Source organism: Ochotona princeps, chromosome 6 (assembly GCF_030435755.1).
Source record: "Ochotona princeps isolate mOchPri1 chromosome 6, mOchPri1.hap1, whole genome shotgun sequence".
Taxonomy (NCBI): Eukaryota; Metazoa; Chordata; class Mammalia; order Lagomorpha; family Ochotonidae; genus Ochotona; species Ochotona princeps.
The window spans coordinates 25901674-25922055 of NC_080837.1; the positions used below are offsets into that span (position 1 = coordinate 25901674).

At 40.6% G+C, this 20382-nt stretch overlaps 1 protein-coding gene and 1 long non-coding RNA gene across 3 annotated transcripts in view; one reads left to right on the plus strand and one right to left on the minus strand.

The window, feature by feature from the left end:
* UNC13C (unc-13 homolog C) overlaps positions 1 to 20382 on the minus strand; it is a 577988-nt gene that overhangs the window by 17822 nt on the left and 539784 nt on the right. The gene's annotated exons all lie outside the window — the stretch shown is intronic.
* On the plus strand, positions 1589 to 6902 carry LOC131480533 (uncharacterized). The gene is made up of 3 exons (XR_009245597.1): positions 1589 to 1703; positions 2142 to 2287; positions 6442 to 6902. It is a non-coding gene; the product is annotated as an uncharacterized LOC131480533 (long non-coding RNA).

Here is a 20382-nt window from a genome sequence, read left to right on the forward strand (position 1 = left end):
TCTAATTCATGCAATTCACATACAATACAAGTCAATTTGAACATAGCCTTCACTACAAAGCCTCCATATGCTTAATTTCGGCTTCCACAGTTTGTCATTATTAGTGTACATCAGATGGGTTGCATTTGCAACTATTAGACTTTATGGACTCATTCTTTACCCCATAAATCACTGGTAATAGGCCAGCACCAAGATCAGTGACCCTTCACATCACTTCTAAAGCTGAACCATTTGCCACTGTGTATCTGTTCAGGGCACACATACACAAAGTATTAGTGACTCGCATTTTACAAACATGGATCAAACTCTATCTTTGAGACAGCTGTTATACGTAATAGCTAAAGCTACTACTTGTGATGCCTGCAGCACATATGGAAACTGGTTTGTGTACTGGTGGCTCAACTGCTGACCCAGTTCCCTGCTAATGGGCTGCAGAAACAGCAGATGATGATGACTCAAAGTTTGGACCGCTGTCACCTGTCTGAGAGACTTGGTTGAAGCTCCTGGCTTTGGCCAGGTCTAGCAATTTGTTGTTACCAGATTTTTTCTCTTAATGATAAATTAGAAAGAAATCCAAGACTATCTTGGTCTGGAAAGGGCAGCTGACACAAAAACGTTAGACATGGAGTGAATTTTGAATACAGTGTCAGTGAGTTAACAGTAGAAATTACTGATTTTAAGAATGTCGACAGGGCTGTCCTTGAGAGGCTTAAGAGAAGCAGGCATTGGGCCCGGCAGCGTGGCCTAGCGGCTAAAGTCCTCGCCTTGAAAGCCCCGGGATCCCATATGGGCGCCGGTTCTAATCCCGGCAGCTCTACTTCCCATCCAGCTCCCTGCTTGTGGCCTGGGAAAGCAGTCGAGGACGGCCCAATGCATTGGGACACTGCACCCACGTGGGAGACCCGGAAGAGGTTCCTGGTTCCTGGCATCTGATTGGCGCGTACCGGCCCGTTGCTGCTCACTTGGGTAGTGAAACATTGGACGGAAGATCTTCCTCTCTCTCTCTCCTCCTCTGTGTATATCTGGCTGTAATAAAAATGAATAAATCTTTAAAAAAAGAAGAGAAGCAGGCAGGTGACTCAGTGAAGGTGAACTCATTGGCACAAGTGAGCAAAGAGAGGCTGATGTGTCGTCAGAGAACATACTCATGTTAAAGAAACTGTTAAAGAATAGAATACAAAGATATAACAGCCCAAGATTAAACAAGATACTTTCTAGGTACACAATGAGAACAAACAGGGAGGTGCTACTCAAAATGGTAAAAATTTTCAAAAACAATGTAATTCTCCAAATGTGCAATGATTTAATATGAATCTTTCCATGTTTCATACCTCTAGACAAGATTTGTTTGCTTTTTTCAAAATGGTTTAACAAAATTTTTTAAAAGTCAGAGAACTGCAATTTTCAAACTACTTGTCCAGAATGCTGTACATATTTTCATTATTCTGTATTTTTAGGCTATTATTTTATCAACTGAAGTGGCTGTGTCTATATTTAAGTTGATTTAATAAATTTGCAGATTTGGGAGCCATGCCAAATGCCAAATAGAAGAAGATGCAAGTTACATGTGCTTTTTCTTCCCATCAACAGGATTTGGTATATTACAGCTTCACCTGCTTTTCCAGATTTTTTGTGAAGGCTGAAGCAATGCAAATGTCTAGTATAGGACAAAAATGGGACTTAACAGCATTTTGAAGTCAAAGGTATTTCCATTTCTCATGGAATTGGATAACAATCTTGTGCTCATTACTCATTGATGTAATGACATGGTAATATGCATGCATATAATGAATGTTTAATGCAAATCTATGCCTGTAATAAACTTGTCTCTAAATCAGAGTTGACACAAGGATCTGGATGTACAGGATGCATTGTTTTTTTGTCACCAAGTCAATGTTTTAGGAAGGTGTCGGGGGCAAAGGTCAGGAAGCTCGAGAATTGATGGCCTACTTTCTTTAAAGACCTTTTTTAGAACAGATGCTTTTGAGGATAAAAGATACATTATGATAAACACTCTGCTACACTGCATCTCTTCCTTCCTACCCTTGGCATTCTCTGGAGAAAATGGATAATTTGTTAACATTTAACAACAACTATTAATGTAAGACATAATTGTTAATTTCTTGTAATTCCTCTTTCAGTACAAGAAATACTAGATGCAAAACATCACAACTTTTCCAGAGATCTCTGCAAGTTAACCAGATTGCTTCAACCTACGACAAAGGAGCAGGAACACGTGGACTTCAGTTGTGCTCCATGATGCGGGCAGTATCATGAAGCAGCACGGGTAAGCTATCCCCCTACACTGAATTCCGTAGGTCACTGGATTCAAGATGATAAAGGGTGGATAAATTGGACAATGAGTCCACAGAGGAAGCAATGAGTCCACAGAGGAAGCAGTGTCTGATCCTCCAACCTCTTCCCTGATTCCTCCTCTGCTTAATTGCTCTCTTCCCTTGTAATACTTTTTTCCACTCTTCCGAACTACAAAAAATCCCTCTCTAAAGTCTGCCACATCTTCACTCCCTTGTCTGTCACTGTGATCCTCCACCCTACCCCCCTCTTCCTTCCTCTTCCCGCCCCTCTCCTTCCTTCAGCCAGCCTTGATTACCCATGTCCCCCCTCGCCCCTTCTCCCACACACTCTCCCATGGTGCTACCCAAACCTACTCAGCCACTGAGGGAGGTGGTCAGAAAAGAAGACATCTGGTTAGGGTTTATATGCCCTTCTAATAGACCTTAGCCAGACTGAGGAATGTTTGGGGTAATTTTCACATTCCCTCCCAATACTGTAAGGGGTTTCTGTGTCTGACCTGGCATGGTCTCTCATTCTATATTCAACCTTAGTTCCAGATGCAGTTGAAGGTATTCGGCATGCTGCTGCACAGTGTTCAGATGAGATGGACTGCCAGGCTCCAGCAATACCCAACGTTACTTAGCCTATCCCTAGAGCCAATTCTAACCCAGATTTAATCTACTAACCTGGGGGTCCATGATCTCCTTGCCTGTTAGCAACTAGCAACAGCCCTAAACAGGTTGACTCTAGTAAGATTCAGGAGGTCACTCAGGGACTTGAAGAAACTTGTTCTAAGGCCTGCTTTACAGAGGCAATGACAAAAAATGCCAACACAGATCCCAATTCCCCTGACAGAGAGATGGCTCATTTTTAAAAACCCACTTTATGCCCCAGTAAGCCCCAGACCTCCAGTACCAATTCCAAAACTAGGATAGTGATCCACAGACCCCAGAGAGACCTCATTGATGTGGCTTTTCGTGTCTTTAGCAATATTGACAAGCAATGAAGGACTCAAAAGGTTAAAAATGCAAAATTAAAACGTCAGATGTTTTCCTTAGTCATCCTAATTGCAAGCCAAGTCCCAATCCTCAGGGAATCTTGTTACTGGTGTGGTACTGCAGGGCACTGGGACAAGGCCTGCTTCAGCTTCTGTCTAAATTGCTGCAATGAAGGAAAGGGGGCCAGGAACTGCCCTAACCAAAGAGCTTCAGCTGTGAACTCACAACTTATTTCCCAACTGTGGACAGTGGGGTCACTGGAAGATAGACTGTCCCAGAGAGGAAACCACTAAATCTGGGACAGCCCTGTGAACAGCCCCTTTTGATATAGGGCACAATGTCTCTGTAAAGTTTAACCAAATGAGGCGGCTCAGGTGCCACAGTCTCCTGAGCAGGTGAGTCCACATAACCTAGGGTTAGAGGGAGTGTGTCTGGAAAACAGATTTCTTTCTTGTTGAACACTGCAGCTGGATAATCTGTTTTAAATGTATGTGTCTGTGCACTCCTTCATTTCTGTGTCTCTTGTTGGCATGGAAGCCTTATCAAGACACTCCGTAAGATTCCTCCTTTATTTTCCTCCCTTGAAGATGCTGTTCTGCCTTCTTTTCTTGCCCCTCCTACTTCCTCTCCTCACTCTTTGAGCAGAGACCTTTCCTGCTGCCTAGAAGCATTGGTCTCCACCCCCTTGGGAATGAAGCCTGGACCTTTACACGTCCTCCTACCTAACTCTCCACTTCAATTGCTTTCTCTTCCTCTGGTTAATAAACTATGGGGCATTTTTCCCCTCCTGTGGTTACTACTCACAATACCCCCTGTTGACATTTCTCTGAAAGACACCACAAAAGCTGTTTCCTGATTTCCTTTGAGGCCTGAAACTTATTGTAGACTGTCCCATCCTTGCTCCTATACTCATTCCCATGTATTCTCTCCATAACATACCTACACTTCCTATTAAATAGCTAGATGGTACTTATCACCTACTATAGGATTTTCAGTGTCATCACTGCCCTAAGACCTATACCTTCCTCTTCCAAATACCTCCACTTTCTTCCTTTTTAGTCCTAGACCTGATGGATTCTTTCTTCATCCTTCGGCACTTCCCATCCTCATCCCCAACCATTCTTTGCCTATTCCGGTCTGAGCCTGGACAGCTTACCTGGGCAGTGTCACCCCCAAATTTTCACCATCAGCTCCACCTCTGTGGATTGGACCACAAGCCAGATTTAGCCTCTGGCCCAAAGTAGTCAGTAAACCCACTTCCCTTCCTGTGCTCTAAGCATGGCCTCTCCCTTACCTAGGGCTTGTGGGATACTTTTACATCTGCATCCCCAGCTTCTCCCTTACCATTAAACCTCTCTACAAAGGTACCAAAGGTCATCCACAGGAGTCCTTACAAGACACTTCACACCTACAGACCCCACCTAAAGCACAAAGAGGACCCTTTTACAAGCACCTGTCTGCTTTCTCTTGCCCACTGCCACCTTCCATCACTCCTCTCAACCCAGCTATCCATGATGCTACCCCCCATAGAACCCAATTCCTGCCCTCACTTCCATGACCTCTCGGACTATATTTCACCACTTCATGGACACTTGCATTCTCCAAGCCCTTGATTAGTTCTTTGATGGCAGTGCCTCCAACCAGACACCCTGCCTTTTCCTGCTGGACGTGCAGTTATTGTGGGTTAATGTGATAATGCCTCCTCTTTTCCTCCCCAGAGGATTATTGAGGCTAAGCCACTGCCCCAAAGCACTACCCTCAACAGGCCAAATCATTAGCCTTGATTGGAGCCCTGACCTTACAAAAGAAAAAATGGTCACTATATACATAGACTCCCAGTATACCTGTAACATCATCCATTCCAGTGACCAGATGGGCAAGAAAGGGCTTTCTGCCAGGTCAGGTGTCCTCTACAATAAATGGCATTCTAATCAATGGCACCTTTTGTGGGCATCTGAGTAGTCAAGAATGTCTTATTAACTACACAAGCCACCAGAAGGACAAATACAACCTGGCTCATCTGACAGCTAAGGCTGTCTAATCTGTTTAATCTAGCCCCTAAATACTAACACTCAGAAGTTTCTCAGCTCCAACAAGAGGTCTCTAAGGAGGACCTGTGGTGGTTTGTGGATAACAAACTGTTTCTCTCCTTTCTGAAAAGTATCCACTCTCATTCCAAAGTCTTCATTGTCTGGAATCACACCCATACCTAACTTTCATTGTGTAACTAATCTGTTTGGCAGATGCTACAAGTTTGAGATATGCTAACCTGGTAACCCCAATTTTAACATCAGACCACCCCTCAGTTCCCTACTCACCAGGTTTATGGATCCATGCCAGGCAAAAACTAAAGGTTGATTCCACACATACACCCTGGGTAAATGAATGTATTACCTCTGGTTATGGCACACACCTTCCTGGGCTCGGTGGAGACCTTCACTATCACTACTCAAAGGACTTCCACCAGTTCTATTATACTAATCAATTATATTCCAAGAGTTGGAATACTTCTGTGCAGTGAGTTATGAACCCAACTTTGCCTCTGAAATTACCTGAATGACAAATACCTTTCTGCATAGCGCATGGTATTCCCACCTTTCCTATCTCCTGTCTTCTTCAGGAAACTTAGAATGGATTTCAGAATTTTAAGATAGGGTCTGCATAAACTCTTCGAAGTCTCTTTCAGATTACATAAAACTCCTTTTAGTCTTGCTAAGGATTACACCTCTCCCAAAAGCCAATTACTGCTAGGCGCATTAGATATCAGAGATGGAAAGCCTTTCCTCGTACCTAACGTTCCCAGCTCCTGCCAGTGAAATGCCCTTTCATCACTGGGTCTATCCAGATGCACATCTACCCAAACTGCACTACCTACCTTTTGATTATACTCTTGCCACCTGGTGATGGGTCTGTATTAAACAAGATACGGCAGTCCTAAAGCCTAAAGGGAGGGGACATTACAAGGTGATATGAACTACCTCTGCCAGTGCCCAACTCAAAGTGCCCAGTACATTTTACCTTGTTATAACTAGCTATGTCTCTTATATAAGTCTACTCTCCCAGGATGCGTAACTCTCAGGTTCACAGGCTTCCTGGAATTTCAGAAGAAATGCCTTCGTCTATCACTGACAATCCCTTGATTCCACAGATTTCACCAAGTGATTCTACAGAAGAGCCATTGGTATTCAACTCCAGTCTACCTTCCTGACTTTGATTCCAATTGCTGGCTCCAGGGCAACTGCTGAGACTTCACACCTACGCAGATATCCTTTTTTATCTTCTTTTTTTATGTTCTCCTGTAAAGGCACTGTCCTTCTCTGCTACCGTCTGCAACCACAGTCATAGCCTTAATACTGCAATAGGTTTAGCAGTAGTCACCTCCACTGACTGAAGAAGTCCCCTTAGCAATCTCCTTCCTATCTGGGAAGGACACTTTACTCCTAACTTTTATCAGTCTCAATCTCCCACATGCCTCTCAAAATTCATACATACCTCTCACCAACATTTTATATACTATATTCGTAAATATAATCCCATTATGTATTCATGTTAGGTCTGTATACACTGTCCAGAGTACTGGAAGGAAATGCCCCACCCCTTTACTCTGGGGAAAAGCCCATGGGTGTGTTTAAGTCTTATGTACTAGAGCTATAGGAAATAATATCCATAGTGTCATGGAAAAGCATAGTGTCAGTTTCATCTGTTATTTTCATGCTAGTGCCCCACTGATTAGTTAGGCCCTTTTTGCATGAAGTGTGTCTCCTTTCTCTATTCTTAGGATGAGGGTTCATTGCCCCACACCTCCTGCAAGGATTTATCATTTCAGAGCCACCGTCTGACACAGCCATATCTCACATCCTATCGAAGAGGCCTCTATGACAGTAATCACGCTCAGGACCAGAACAAGGGGCGTTCTTGCCATGCATGGGTGTCTTTCTACTAACTGGGCAAAGACTTGTACTCCTGTCTTCCTGTTCCCTGCTTTGTGCTACACCCTAGCATCAATGTCTATATATCTGTCTAACCTAACATCAACAGGAGTTTTGGACTACTCTCACATTAACAGCATTGGATATCCTGGCAGGAATTGGGATAGGTCATTTTGACTGTCAAGCACATAAAATTGTGGACTTACCCCTCAACTCTCCAGGCAAACAAACCAACTAGCACTGGCACTCTCATCTGCAGGATCATGGGATACGTTGGTGGCTTTAGTCCTTTAAAACCACTGATTAGATCTTCTTACCCCGAAAGAGAAGGACTTTACCCAAAAAGAGACAGACTGTACTGTTTGCATAAAAAATGCACTAATGAAACATATTAAATAATTCTACCTCATGTTGGCCATCCTTTCCACCATGGACATTGTCTGTTATTTCCTAATATCCTTCTCATCATAGTGCTGCTATTTATACTATATTTAATAAATGCATTTTGAAAGCTTACTGGAACCAGTGACTGCTATATCCAGAGCCATCAGGCAGGAATAAAACCAAACACCTGTTCTTTAACCAATTCACAGTATAGAGAATCTTGTCCCACATCTATGCCCCTTATCAGAAGGCAGCCAGAAAGAAACCAGTGAGTAACCTATGTTATCTATACTCAGTCTGGATTGAGAGTGTAAGGATGCAAATTTTACACTCCTGACCTTGAAACAAAGAGCCCCTCAACAAGGATTTGCTCTTGCATTCCAAAAGACACATTTTAACCTGTGCTTCTACTGCCCTCATCCTCTGCATTCTTTCCAAACTCTAGGCCCCAGGGAGCAAGCTTACTGAGATCAAAATGACCTGGGAAAGCGACTCCAGCCTCACCCCCTTGCCCACTGCCCAAAAGGCCCACACCCCTACAAAACTATAAAATGCCTACCCTTGCTGAACCATGGGGCTGCATGCACCTCATATCTGCAGTCTGGAGGTTGGCCATCCTCTTCACAGACCAATGAGAATAAAATCTAAGTTCACTTTCCATTTCCTCTCTGTTCTGTAATTCTTCCTTAACAGTCTCCAATAGAACTGCTGCAAAAGACAGGATGTCATTCCTTTTATGGCTGAGTGGTATTACTTTATGTATATCTATAACCACATTTTCTTTATCCAGTCAGTTAATGGATACCTGTGTTGATTCTGCATTGTAGCTATTGTGAACTAAACTGTAATAAACAGGTGGCTACAAAGAATGTTAGTATGCTGATTCCATTTTGTGGGCATAAATTCCCAGCATTAGGGTGGCTGGGACAACTGGTGGTTTTATTTTCAAATGTCTGAGGAATCTCAAGGTGTTCTATCATGGTTGTGCCAGTTTACATTCCCACCAACAGAGTAGGGTACCTTGTTTCCCTATATCATCACCATGATTTGCTAATATTTTATTTTTGGATGACACCCATTCTAACCGGGGTGAAGTAAAACACTGAATTCCCCTGATGGTTGTAATTGTTTCTATGAAATACAAGAAATCTCCTCTCCTTGTATTAATAAAAATTTAAAAAGTTAACAGATGATTTATCCAAGGTTAGGTGGTAATTATGGGAACCAGATATTAAGTACCTGTGTACGTCCCTAGAAGATACAACTTAGATTTGATCTTGAGTTTCTGACTCAAGTAATGGTATATGCTATTCAATTACTCCTTTGTATAGTAACTCTCCCTACTCCTTCGCATCCATGTAAAGTCTCACTGAATTCAGTGCAGAACAAATCTAAGGGTGATACTCTAGCAGTGTCTCCTCCTAAACCAACTGCTTGAACTATTCATGTACCACGTCATCTTCATAAGAGCTACAGAAGCATACCTATGTAGATTACAGTGCCCAGTTTTAACATGATATTACAATACAACACTTTGAAGATAACAAGGAAGAAAAAGTATTTACGTTACCTCTCCCCCAGCTGCATGTTGCACAGTGGGGTAAACAAATTTCTTGCTGGAAAGAAACCAATGACCCTAAGCAATAACTGCACACTAAATCTACTGTTATTTTTAAAAAAATTTTTCCAATTTTCTTCAAAAGGCAGAGTGAAAAAAACATCTACAATTCACTGGTTCCTTCCCCAAATGACCTTACCAGCTGGGACTGGGCCAGGCTGAAGTCAACAGACAGGAATTCCATCCAAATTGCCTCCTAAATCTGCAGGGCCTAAGAATTAGACCATTACCTGCTTCCTCTCAGGAAGCTGGATGGGAAGCACTAATGCTGGGAGCACAGCTGGATCCAGCACTCTGATATGGGATGCTAGCTAACATCACAGGAAACATAAACTCACTGCACCACAGCATTAACCCCCCAAAGTACATCTCTGAATACTCCTGAGACATTTGTCCCGGAGATTCCATTCTCCATTCCTCCTCCTATCTTGGAAGAGAACAGAGTAAAATTTGAGTTGTTGAAATGAAAAGCTAAACATAACTTCAGGACTTGCTCTTGGAGCTTAGAGTTCCACTGCGCCCCCCCCCCTCCCACCCCCAGATCTAGTAATTTACTATATTCCAAGTACAAATGCTTGAACATGGAACCTGTACCTTTGCTTTGGCATTAGTAAAAATTTCCCCAAAATTTTTATTGTCATTTAGTTACCTATTTCAAAGACAGAGGGAGGGACAGATAATCCATCTATTGGATTTTTTCTCCCCAGTTGTCTGCCACGACTAGGGCTTGAAAAACCAAAACAAGGAGCTTCATTCAGACCTTCCACATTGGTGGCAGGGGCCAAAACATTTGGGTTCTCTGCTGCTGCTTTTCTCAGGCCATTGGCAGGGAGCTGGATTGGAAGTGGAGTAGCTGGGACATAAAACAATACCCAAATGGGATGCCAGCCTCACAGTTGGAGGCATTACTTACAACAGCGCAACAAAGTCTCCATAACACCAGCTCTTGGGATTGGGTATACACCTCAGACTGAAAAAAGAAGTGTGGCATATTTAATCTCAATGACAAGGGAGCAGCGTTATCACCCAACTGTAGAGAGTAAGAAACCACAGAGAACTCAAACAGGTGCACCCAGAACTGAGCAGATTCTAACAATCTGAGGTGGGATGAGACCTTCACAGCACTCAAGTGAAGGTGGGAGGGGATTACTGTCATTCTAGATGACTGTATTCAGCAAAGCAAGCCTTTAAGGAAGAGTAAAGTCATTTTCAGCTGAACAAAATCCGAGAAATGTACCACCACTAGTGCATAATGTAGTCAAGTAACTGGTAAACACTTACACATGCAAACTCACAATGCTCTAATATTGTAAACACTATAGGTAAACAAGAACAAAAACTACTGTATACTCCACAAAAATAGTGAGGAATCAGGCCTTGAATGCGCTGGGATCCCATATGGGGCACCCGTTCTAATCCCAGCAGCCTCACTTCCCATCCAGCTCCCTGCTTGTAGCCTGGGAAAGCAGTTGATGGCCCAAAGCCTGGGGACCCTGCACCCGCATAGGAGACCCAAAAGAGTTCCTGGCTCCTGGCTTCGGAGCGGCTCAGTTTCTGTCGTTGCAGTCACTTGGGGAGTCAGTCACATAGAAGATCTTCCTCCCTCTCTCTTCCTCTCTGTATATCTGACCTTGCAATAAATTTTTTAAAACAAGTCAAATGACACTATTATACACGCTTATAACCACACAAAAAGATGAAAGGAATAAAAATCAGCTACAGTGAAACTGAAAAAATATCCAATTCGAAATAAGCAATAGCTTATGACTAAAAATGAATAAATCTTTTAAAAATATTATTACAGCCAGATATACACAGAGGAGGAGAGAGAGAGAGAGGAAGATCTTCTGTCCGATGTTTTACTCCCCAAGTGAGCCGCAACAGGCCAGTGCGCGCCGATCCAAAGCCGGGAACCTCTTCTGGGTCTCCCACGTGGGTGCAGGGTCCCAAGGCTTTGGGCCGTCCTCAACTGCTCTCCCAGGCCACAAGCAGGGAGCTGGATGGGAAGTGGAGCTGCCAGGATTAGAACCGGCGCCCATATGGGATCCTGGGGCATTCAAGGCGAGGACTTTGGCTGCTAGGCCACGCTGCCGGGCTCATGACTAAATATTTTTAAAGCATATGTACTAAGTTCTTCAACTAAAAGGTAGCATAGTTATTGTGTTTTGAAAAAGTACGCAAGTATATGCTGCTTGCAGGAGACTTTCTTCACTTGTAAGGACATGTATAGACAGAAAGTAAAAAAGATTTTTATGAAAAAGGGACCAAAGAAACAGGAATAGCTACACTTACATTAAGTAACATACCTTAGACTGAAAGGGGTAAAAAATAAAATTACTATGCAATAAAATCAAGCAAGAAACATTGTACATATAAATACATCCATTATTGGAGCACCTAAATAATTAAAGGAAGCTGAGGTAAACTGAGAGGCACATTATAATAGCAGAGAACTTATCAACTTATCACCCCACTTAAACTAATGGACACGTAATCACAACAGAGCATCCAAGAGACAGAACAAAAAACTTTAAATTCAAGCTGAATAACAAATACAGACCGGAACACTGAATAGCTGCAGTGAGTGCATTGTTCTTAACAGCACATGGAATAGTAAATATCCAGTAGAGTGCAAATGGTAGGTCATGAAATTGGTCTCCACAAAATTTTTCCAAATCAGATTTATCTCCAAGTATCTTTTCTGATCATAATGCAATCAAATCAGAAATTAGTAACAAAGATGACTTGAGAACTATCTAGCTACATGGAAATTAACTTCTGAACAGTTAAGATGTCAGGAAAGAAATTCAGAAGTTTAAAAATGCTTTGATAAGAACAAAAATTGAGATATAGCATACAAGAACCTATTGGAAACAGTCAATTCAGTGTTAAAAGTTTACAGCAGTCACTGCCCAAAGCAAAAAAGGTGAAGTTCACAATTTATTACTGCATCTCAGAGAACCAGGGGACAGAAACAGATCAAATCTAGTACTGTAGTAGGAAAAATTAAAACCCAGAGAACAGATAACAGAAACAGCTGATGTTTTGCAAAAGTAAAATTTTCAAATTCTTAGCTAGACTAAGAAAAGATTCAAATGCTATGAGATGAAAAGGGAGACAATACAACTCACATGACAGAAACAAAGAATCAGAGATCAAGATAAACTACAGATGGACATTTGATCACTTGGAATAAATGAGCAAGTTCTTTGACCGTATTCCCAAATACAAATATGAAGCCATAAAGAAACAGAATATATAAATAAGCCAGTGATGATTAACCAAATTAAAATTAGTACTAACACATCTCCCACCCAAGAAAAGGTAGCTTAAGTCATAAATTTCAAAAAACATTTAAGAGCAGTTTTTTATATTATTCCTTATAAAGAATGCTTTTGAGGTTGAACTCTTCCAAACATATTGAAGGTGACCAACACCCTTGATGTGAAATCCAAATAAGGAGACACACATTTGAAAGCTGAGAAGCTTCTAGCATAGATGTAAAAATCCATTAGAGAATGCCATCAAATAAAATCTAAAAAACATTACTCACGTAAATTGATTTTCATCTGAAAGATGTAATGATGGTTCGATAAATATAAATCAATAAAGGTGATACACCACATCAATAGAATGAGGTAAAAACAATGAATAAATGCAGAAAAGGTAGTTGATAAATTCTAACTTCTTTATGATAAACCTCAAGAAATTAGGCATTGAAGAAGAGCACAACAATATAATGGTTGAGTATAAAAAGAGATAGCAAACTAAACCAAGAAAAGCTGAACAATCTACAGCATAATATCAGCTTTCACCACTTTCACTTAGTTGGAGCAATTTGGCAAGAAAAAAACAAGAACCCTAATTAGAGAAAACTAAAATCATTATTTGTAGATGACATTATCTTAATCATAGACTCCACCAAGAAGCTATTATAATTAATAAATGTAATTCACAGAGTTGTAAGACACAAAGCAAAGGAACAAAAATCAATACATTGTTACATGACAAATAGAATTTGCTATTTCCAATAGGTGCCAAAAACTAGAAGAATTAGCTCTATCATGTAAAGTATTAAACATTCATGAGGATGAAAATGGTGAAATGATCCCACATTCCTAGATTGAATGCAGCAACATCATTAAATTACCCATGTTATGCAAGTGCTTTAAAGATTTAATGCATCCACAGAATCAGAAAAAAGCCAAAACACTAATGTTATGCATAACCAGACTTCAAATAGCCAAAGAAATTTCTAATAAAAAGATGAATTAGGGTCTATACTACATGCCTTTCAGATATATTGCCAAGCTGAATTAAAATGTGGTTTTATTATGAAAGCAGAAACACAAAATCAACAACAAAAAATTGAAGCCCTAGAACTATACCAATGGATGTAAAGCAAACTGATCTTTGATAAAAATTCACTGGGAAACTTTTTTTTCAAATGGAGCATGGAGAATTATATGTCTACGGAGTAACATTTTTAAAAGTCACTTTAAGATGAAATAAAGATTTAGAGCTAAGATATGAACTAGTCAGTAACCAAACAAAGCATACCAGAGAGGCTCCAGGACACTGTAACAGCTGAAGTATTTTACATCAAACACTAAAAACACAAGAAAAAAACTGACTAACAGTGTGGATGACAGGGAGGAATGATGGAGAAAAGTTGTCTCTCAGGAATTACAGATATGGGTGGATACTTATGTTCTAATATATGATGTGAATAGTTAACATAAATATATGGAAGTACACAATATCCCTCAACAAGAAAAATCCTGGAAGGCAGTATATTGAATGTATATCACAAGGAAGTATTACCTTTATTATTAGTATTATTTATTTTTATCACAAAGTCAGACATACAGAGAGGAAGAGAGAGAGGAAGATCTTCCATCCAATGATTCACTCCCTAAGTGACTGCAATGGCCGGTACTGCACCAGTCTGAAGCCAGGAGCCAGGAACCTCCTCCAGGTCTTCCATGTGGGTGCAGGGTCCCAAGGTTTTGGGCTGTCCTCCATTGCTTTCCCAGGCCACAAGCAGAGAGTTGGATGGGAAGACAGGCAGTCGGGACTAGAACCGGCGCCCTACATGGGATCCTAGTGATTTCAAGTTAAGGATTTTAGCCACCTGGCCACCACACTGGGCCCAAAGAAATATTATATTAAGAGACATATATTCTGACACTGAATGAGATATTAGAATACAGTGTATGCATGTGTTGAATCACATAGTAAGCCCAAAATATCTAAAATTTTATGTGTCCATTACAATTCTTGCTGAACTAAATTGAACAACATAAAAACACATACTATTTAGTATGTCTTCACTGGATTACTGCTTAGATTCCTCATCCATTTTCCTATTGTACTGTGGTCTTTTAGTTTTTAAATGTTATTTACTGGAGTCTTTAAACCTTAGTGACATGCTAATTTTATTCAAAACTATCAAAATAACATCTAGATATAGTTAAGATTTTCTGCAATATTTAGCTTGTATTAAAATTATTCATTAAAATCCACACTAATCTTCCAAATATTCTATTTCCTTATTTTTGCCTCCTAGCACTCTGCTGTTTGACAGCTCTCTAAAGCTTTTTCATTAAACTTACTACTCACTGAACCAATTTATATTTGCTACCTGTTATGAGTCTCCATGACTACAGTTTGCTAACTTATGCTTAGATATGGGTTAAGTGTCAAATTCTTGCAGTTACTGTACTAAAGGGACTCTTTCTAGAATAACTTCAAAATTTTGATGTTTCTGATTCTTCAGATTTAAGACATGTTGGTGGTAGAGTGAGCTCTGAAGAAAACTGTTCCAATTTGTTTTGACAGTGAAGAAGTTGAGAATTAATACTTTGATGAAACTTCTGGCACTGGTATGTGTCAGTGGCAGATGCGATTATTTTCACTTCAGGATTCATTCTACTCACAAACTACAGCTGCCTTAAAAGTCTTCAAGGGCAAGAGAAAGGAGCCAGCACGGTAGCCTAGTGGCTAAAGTCCTCACCTTGCATGTGCCAGGATCCCATATGAGCACCAGTTCTAATCTCAGCAGCCCTGCTTCCCATCCAGCTCTCTGCTTGTGGCCTGGGAAAGCAATGGAGGACAGCCCAAAGCCTTGGGACCCTGCACGCATGTGGGAAACCCTAAGGAGGCTCCTGGCTTCAGATAGACTCAGCCCTGGCCATTGCAGCCGCTTCGGGAGTGAATCAACAGATGGAAGATCTTCCTGTGTCTTTCCTCCTCTCTGTACCTCTGACTTTGCAATAAATTAAATAAGTCTTAAAACAAAAATGTCTTTGGTGACCCAGAGTCCTGCACAGAACTCAGAACTCCTGCTGCAAGGGAAAGCTCTAAAGAAGTAGGAAGAATTTGTACTATAGAGCTTTTCTTTCCATTGTTTTTTCCCACTTTTCATGGCAGGAAGAAGTGGAAGGTGGAAAAGAATTGAGGCTTTGTTTCTTGGAAACCCCAGACTAGTATTATGAAGGATACCCTCTGAGTTTATTATTCTTTCATTCTAGTTTTATTATAAGGAATGGCAACTTGGCACACGTAACAAATTTCAAAGACATTTATAAAAGCCAATGGAATTGGTTCATGTACATAGTGATGATTTGGCATCTACTTTGTCACTCCTCAGAAATTCTGTGCTGAGTATATGCCCTCACTAGTCGACTCGATTTTCATACTTGTGTAACATTCATAGTGCTCTCTACCTTTAAAGAGTTTATATATAGAACACCTTTGCATCCTTTTATGAACTGGATATAATACAGAGCAAAATAAAATACTTGCCAGTTTTTCCTAAGTGATAAGTTTATTATAGAATAAATCCATAAATTTGGGAGAATCAAGATGGAGGAATAGGGTAAGGACACATTTAAACAGATGGAGAAATATTAGCCAGTGTGAAGAAGAGGGCACATTCCAGGAAATAGTAGAGGACAGAACAACAACAGATGGTTACCTGGAGACTGACAGACACAGGAAAGCAGCAAAAACAACGGTGTGGTATTGCTGCGACTGATAACCCAGCTGTATTCAGCAAATGGCAATCTGAACTCCACCAGTACAAGGTGGGAAGGGACTTTACCCAGGAGCTCAGGAGGTAAACCCAGACAAAGAACTGCCCGTCCTACTTGTCTGTTTGATTTGACCAGGAGCAGAGACACAGTGGCAGATCCCAGAAGGGCAGTGTGGGAACAGGGTGGATTTCACAGCCCAGTCTGTCTCCTAGAGCCAAATTAGGTGCCATTTAAGAAGGCGAGGGCTATTGGGCAGGACTGCATGTGTACTGAGCTGGGAGTGATCTCATTTCTGGCTCAGTGAACTGCAATGAAGTAGCATCTTACAAGTTCCACACAAGACTGGTCCTGGTAGCCCTCAGACCTGAAGGCCAGCAGATCAAGAACCCTAGTAGTGGCACATCAGGTGCCATTTCTTACAGTATGGCAAAGAATTTAACACTGCAGGGACAACAGTGAGCTGCACATGTGCTGCTGAGCACACCAGAACTCACTGAGCTCAGTACATTGCACTGGTGCCGCAGGAAAATAATACCCATGGGACCGTACGAGTCAAAATAGGTCCATGTGGCCCACAGACCTAAAAGCCAACAGGTTCCAGCAAGATCAGCATAACCAACAGCCTAGCTATATAGGACACCTGGTGTCTTCCCTAATCCTGGGACCTACTCCAAGCAGAAGTGGGAGAAGATTTGTATGGACAATGGTGCAGCCTCAGCATGGAGGTGGAGACTGGTGAGCCAGCAGCTGGGGCTATGGAGACCATGGTGGAAATCTAACATAAGAACCCAGACCTGGAACTTGCTGGAGGGAGTGGCACAATTGGCTGCAAGCAAAGAGTTGTATACCAACTGCAATAAGTAAAATTTAACTGTAGATCTGTGGGTGACACAGCTTAAAAAACCTCCTCCAAGGAGAAGAATCTGCTAACCAGAAGTACAATGACCAAGAGTAAAAGAAGAGATAAAGACACAATGAATATAACTGAATATTCCCCTGCAAAGGAGTAAAAGCCTTTGCCAAACTCAGTTAACTGAGGAAGACATCGAGAATTTGGGAGATACAAAATTCAAAACACTTGTTATAAAACTTCTTAACAATGAGAAACATGTAAAGCAGCATTCAAGGAATTTAAGGAATATATTACACTGGAAATGAATCAATTGAAAGCAGTTATATCAGAAATGCAGAATACAGTGGAGCAAATTAAAAGTACAGTAGAGAGTCTCTAAAAAAGAATGAAGGAGGCCAAAGAAAGAATTTCAAAATTAGTTATTTCCTGTCACCAGGGGGAAACAATAAAAAAGCTGGAAGAAGAGCTGGCCAAAAAAGTATTCAAGAATTGAGACACTATTAAAAGGCCAAACATAAGAGGTATGGGAGTCCCAGAAGGTGCAGAAAGAGAAGCTGGGTTTACAAGTGTATTTAATGAAGTAAGGGAAAATTTTCCTAGTCCAGAGAAAGAATTGGGAAACAACATCCAGGAGTGCACAGAACTGCCAGCAGGCTTGACCAAAAGTCATCTTCTCCACAAGACATGATAATCAAGTTCTCTTCAATTGAACATAAGAAAAATATCCTTAAATGTGCACATGAAAAAAATCAACTGACATATAAAGGTGTGCCAATTAAACTCACAGGAGATCTCTCACAGGAAACTCTACAGGCCACAAGAGGATGGAGTGACATATCCAGATTCTAAAAACAAAAATTGTCAGCCTAGGATAATGTACCCAGCAAAGCTCTGCTTCGTCTTTGAAAATAAGAATTCTTCCACAGCAAAGAAAAGTTAAAAGAATTTGCCTCTTCCAAACCTGCCCTATAAATGATACTTCAACAAGTTCTCTTGACAGAGAAGAGGAATAGCACCTACCAAAACCAAAAGCAAATGTGAGGAACATCCCAGTAAAATAACAGAAGACTAAATGAATGAACAAGCTGTTGCTAAAATGATAGAACCAAATTACCACCTATTTGTATTAACCCTTAATGTAAAGGGCTTAAACTAAAACATAGATTAGTAGACTGGATTAAAAAACAAAACCCAACTATTTATTGCCTACTGCAAACACATTTCACCAACAAATAGCGGAAACTGTATCTCATGGATTTTGATTTTTGTTAGTTTCAGCTTTTCAAAAACACTTTCTTCTGATCAAATTCTTCAGTAACTCCTAGATCATATAGTAGCATCATTTTTTTTCAAGAAAGTTCTTGATTTTCTTTTTCATTTCTTTAGCGACACATTAGTCATTCAGTAGTGTGTTATTTAACTTTATGGTGTTGTTCATTTGTTTTTTTTCTTCCTGTTTATTTTGTTCTGGGGCTTTTCATTTAAGAGTATGTATAGTAACTGTAATGGAGACTATCATATCCAAATGTGAGGATACAATTGCAGTATGCATCTCTACTTCCAGGCAAAGATGGACTCCCAATGAAACTGTTTACTATATCCTGACAATAGGATGCTGGACTCTCTGCCATTGTCCATGCCTGCAATGATGGACACATGGCTGTGTATAAAGCAATGATATATGGGAACTCAGTGAGGAGGGAGGGAATTGGGTTGGGATAAGGTAAATCCCAGGGCCTATGGAACTGTACTGTAAAACAATAAAAAGTAAAAAACAAAAATACGTCACATTTGGTGTTAAGTAGGCATCTTAGGATGTGACCGATGTTCCTACAAACTCACAGGTTGGAATAAATCTTGCTTGGTGCTTGGAATTATTTCCAATGTATTTGGTGTTTATTTTAGGTAAGCCATCAGCATCTTTCGACATTTCTTCATGCCCACATGATCAACAGCAAACTCAACTACTTAGTAGACAGAGGGTAAAGAATTACGTCATGCAGTAGCCTGTATTTCCACAGGCCATTACAACCAAGAAAGTACTGGGAGTGATGGATTTTGGGGATGAGATCTTTTGGATGTGCCTTACTTTTTTGATGGTTACCAGTCATTAAATAAATGAATGGGAGCAGTTTTTGCAAGAGAGAGGTGAGTCAGACTAGGGGATTCAAACTTGCACCACTGGATTCATATCATTGGTTCTATTTGTAACCAAAGAGCAAAGTGGGTAAGAAGGGTCATGCTATTTGCCTGCATGTTGAAAAACTGCATACGAATAGAGCTTCACGTCTGAGGATAAGTGAACACCAAGCTCAGCAAAGTGCTTCTGAGCACCACAGAAGAAGTAGGTACTAAGGACTTAAGGATTCAGAAGAGAATCCCTATCTGTGGAAATAAAATTTCTGAAGAAATCAGGAATAAAGTCAAGGAGCCACGATGGCAGCTGTAGTGAAAGCAACTCACCTGATCTAAATATTTAATTTTCAGAGTGCTTTTCTTTTCCCTAGGAAAATAGTCAAAATACCACCAGCCTATGGTAGGTTAAAATTTTATAATTTAAAATATATTGGTCAAAATACCCCACAAATACTTAATAAATATCTGATATACAAGGAGAGCTCTCCAGAAGGCCTATATTTTAAAACTAAGGAATGAAGCAATACTTCAATTATGGAGATCATCTGTATTCCCCAAATTTTAAATGCAGCTAGATATTGTCATACATACATATATCCTTTAATACATACATTTACCCTGCAAGAAAAAATGACTCAATGTTATTTCAGCAACGATAACCCTCAATTGAAGACTCTGTTGTGTAAAGTGTGACAGCATGGAAATTGTGTAAATGAGTAATGGTGCATATCAGATGCATTTATGCTGTTAGAGTTTATGAGAGCAGAGATAGTCTTATGTAATTTTGAATTCTCAGTGCCTCCCTGACAAGGCCTCCCTAACACAAACGCGCACGTGCGTGCATACGCATGTGCACACACACACACACACACATACACACGATGGGGGAGTTTAACAAAGGGCAAGTGCTAAAAGGGGTGTTTGAACTGTTTGCTCTCTTGGGTTTTAATGTAGGTATATTGTGTAAATCTGTCCATGGTTGAAACAATGAATCTCACTAGGATTTTTTTCTTAATTTGGTGTTTGTATATACCACCGCCCAGCTATGTTCTATATTGCAGTATCTCTGGACTTAAGCAAATTACCACATTTACAGAATAAAATGTGGATTCAAGTAAAAGAGTAATTCTTT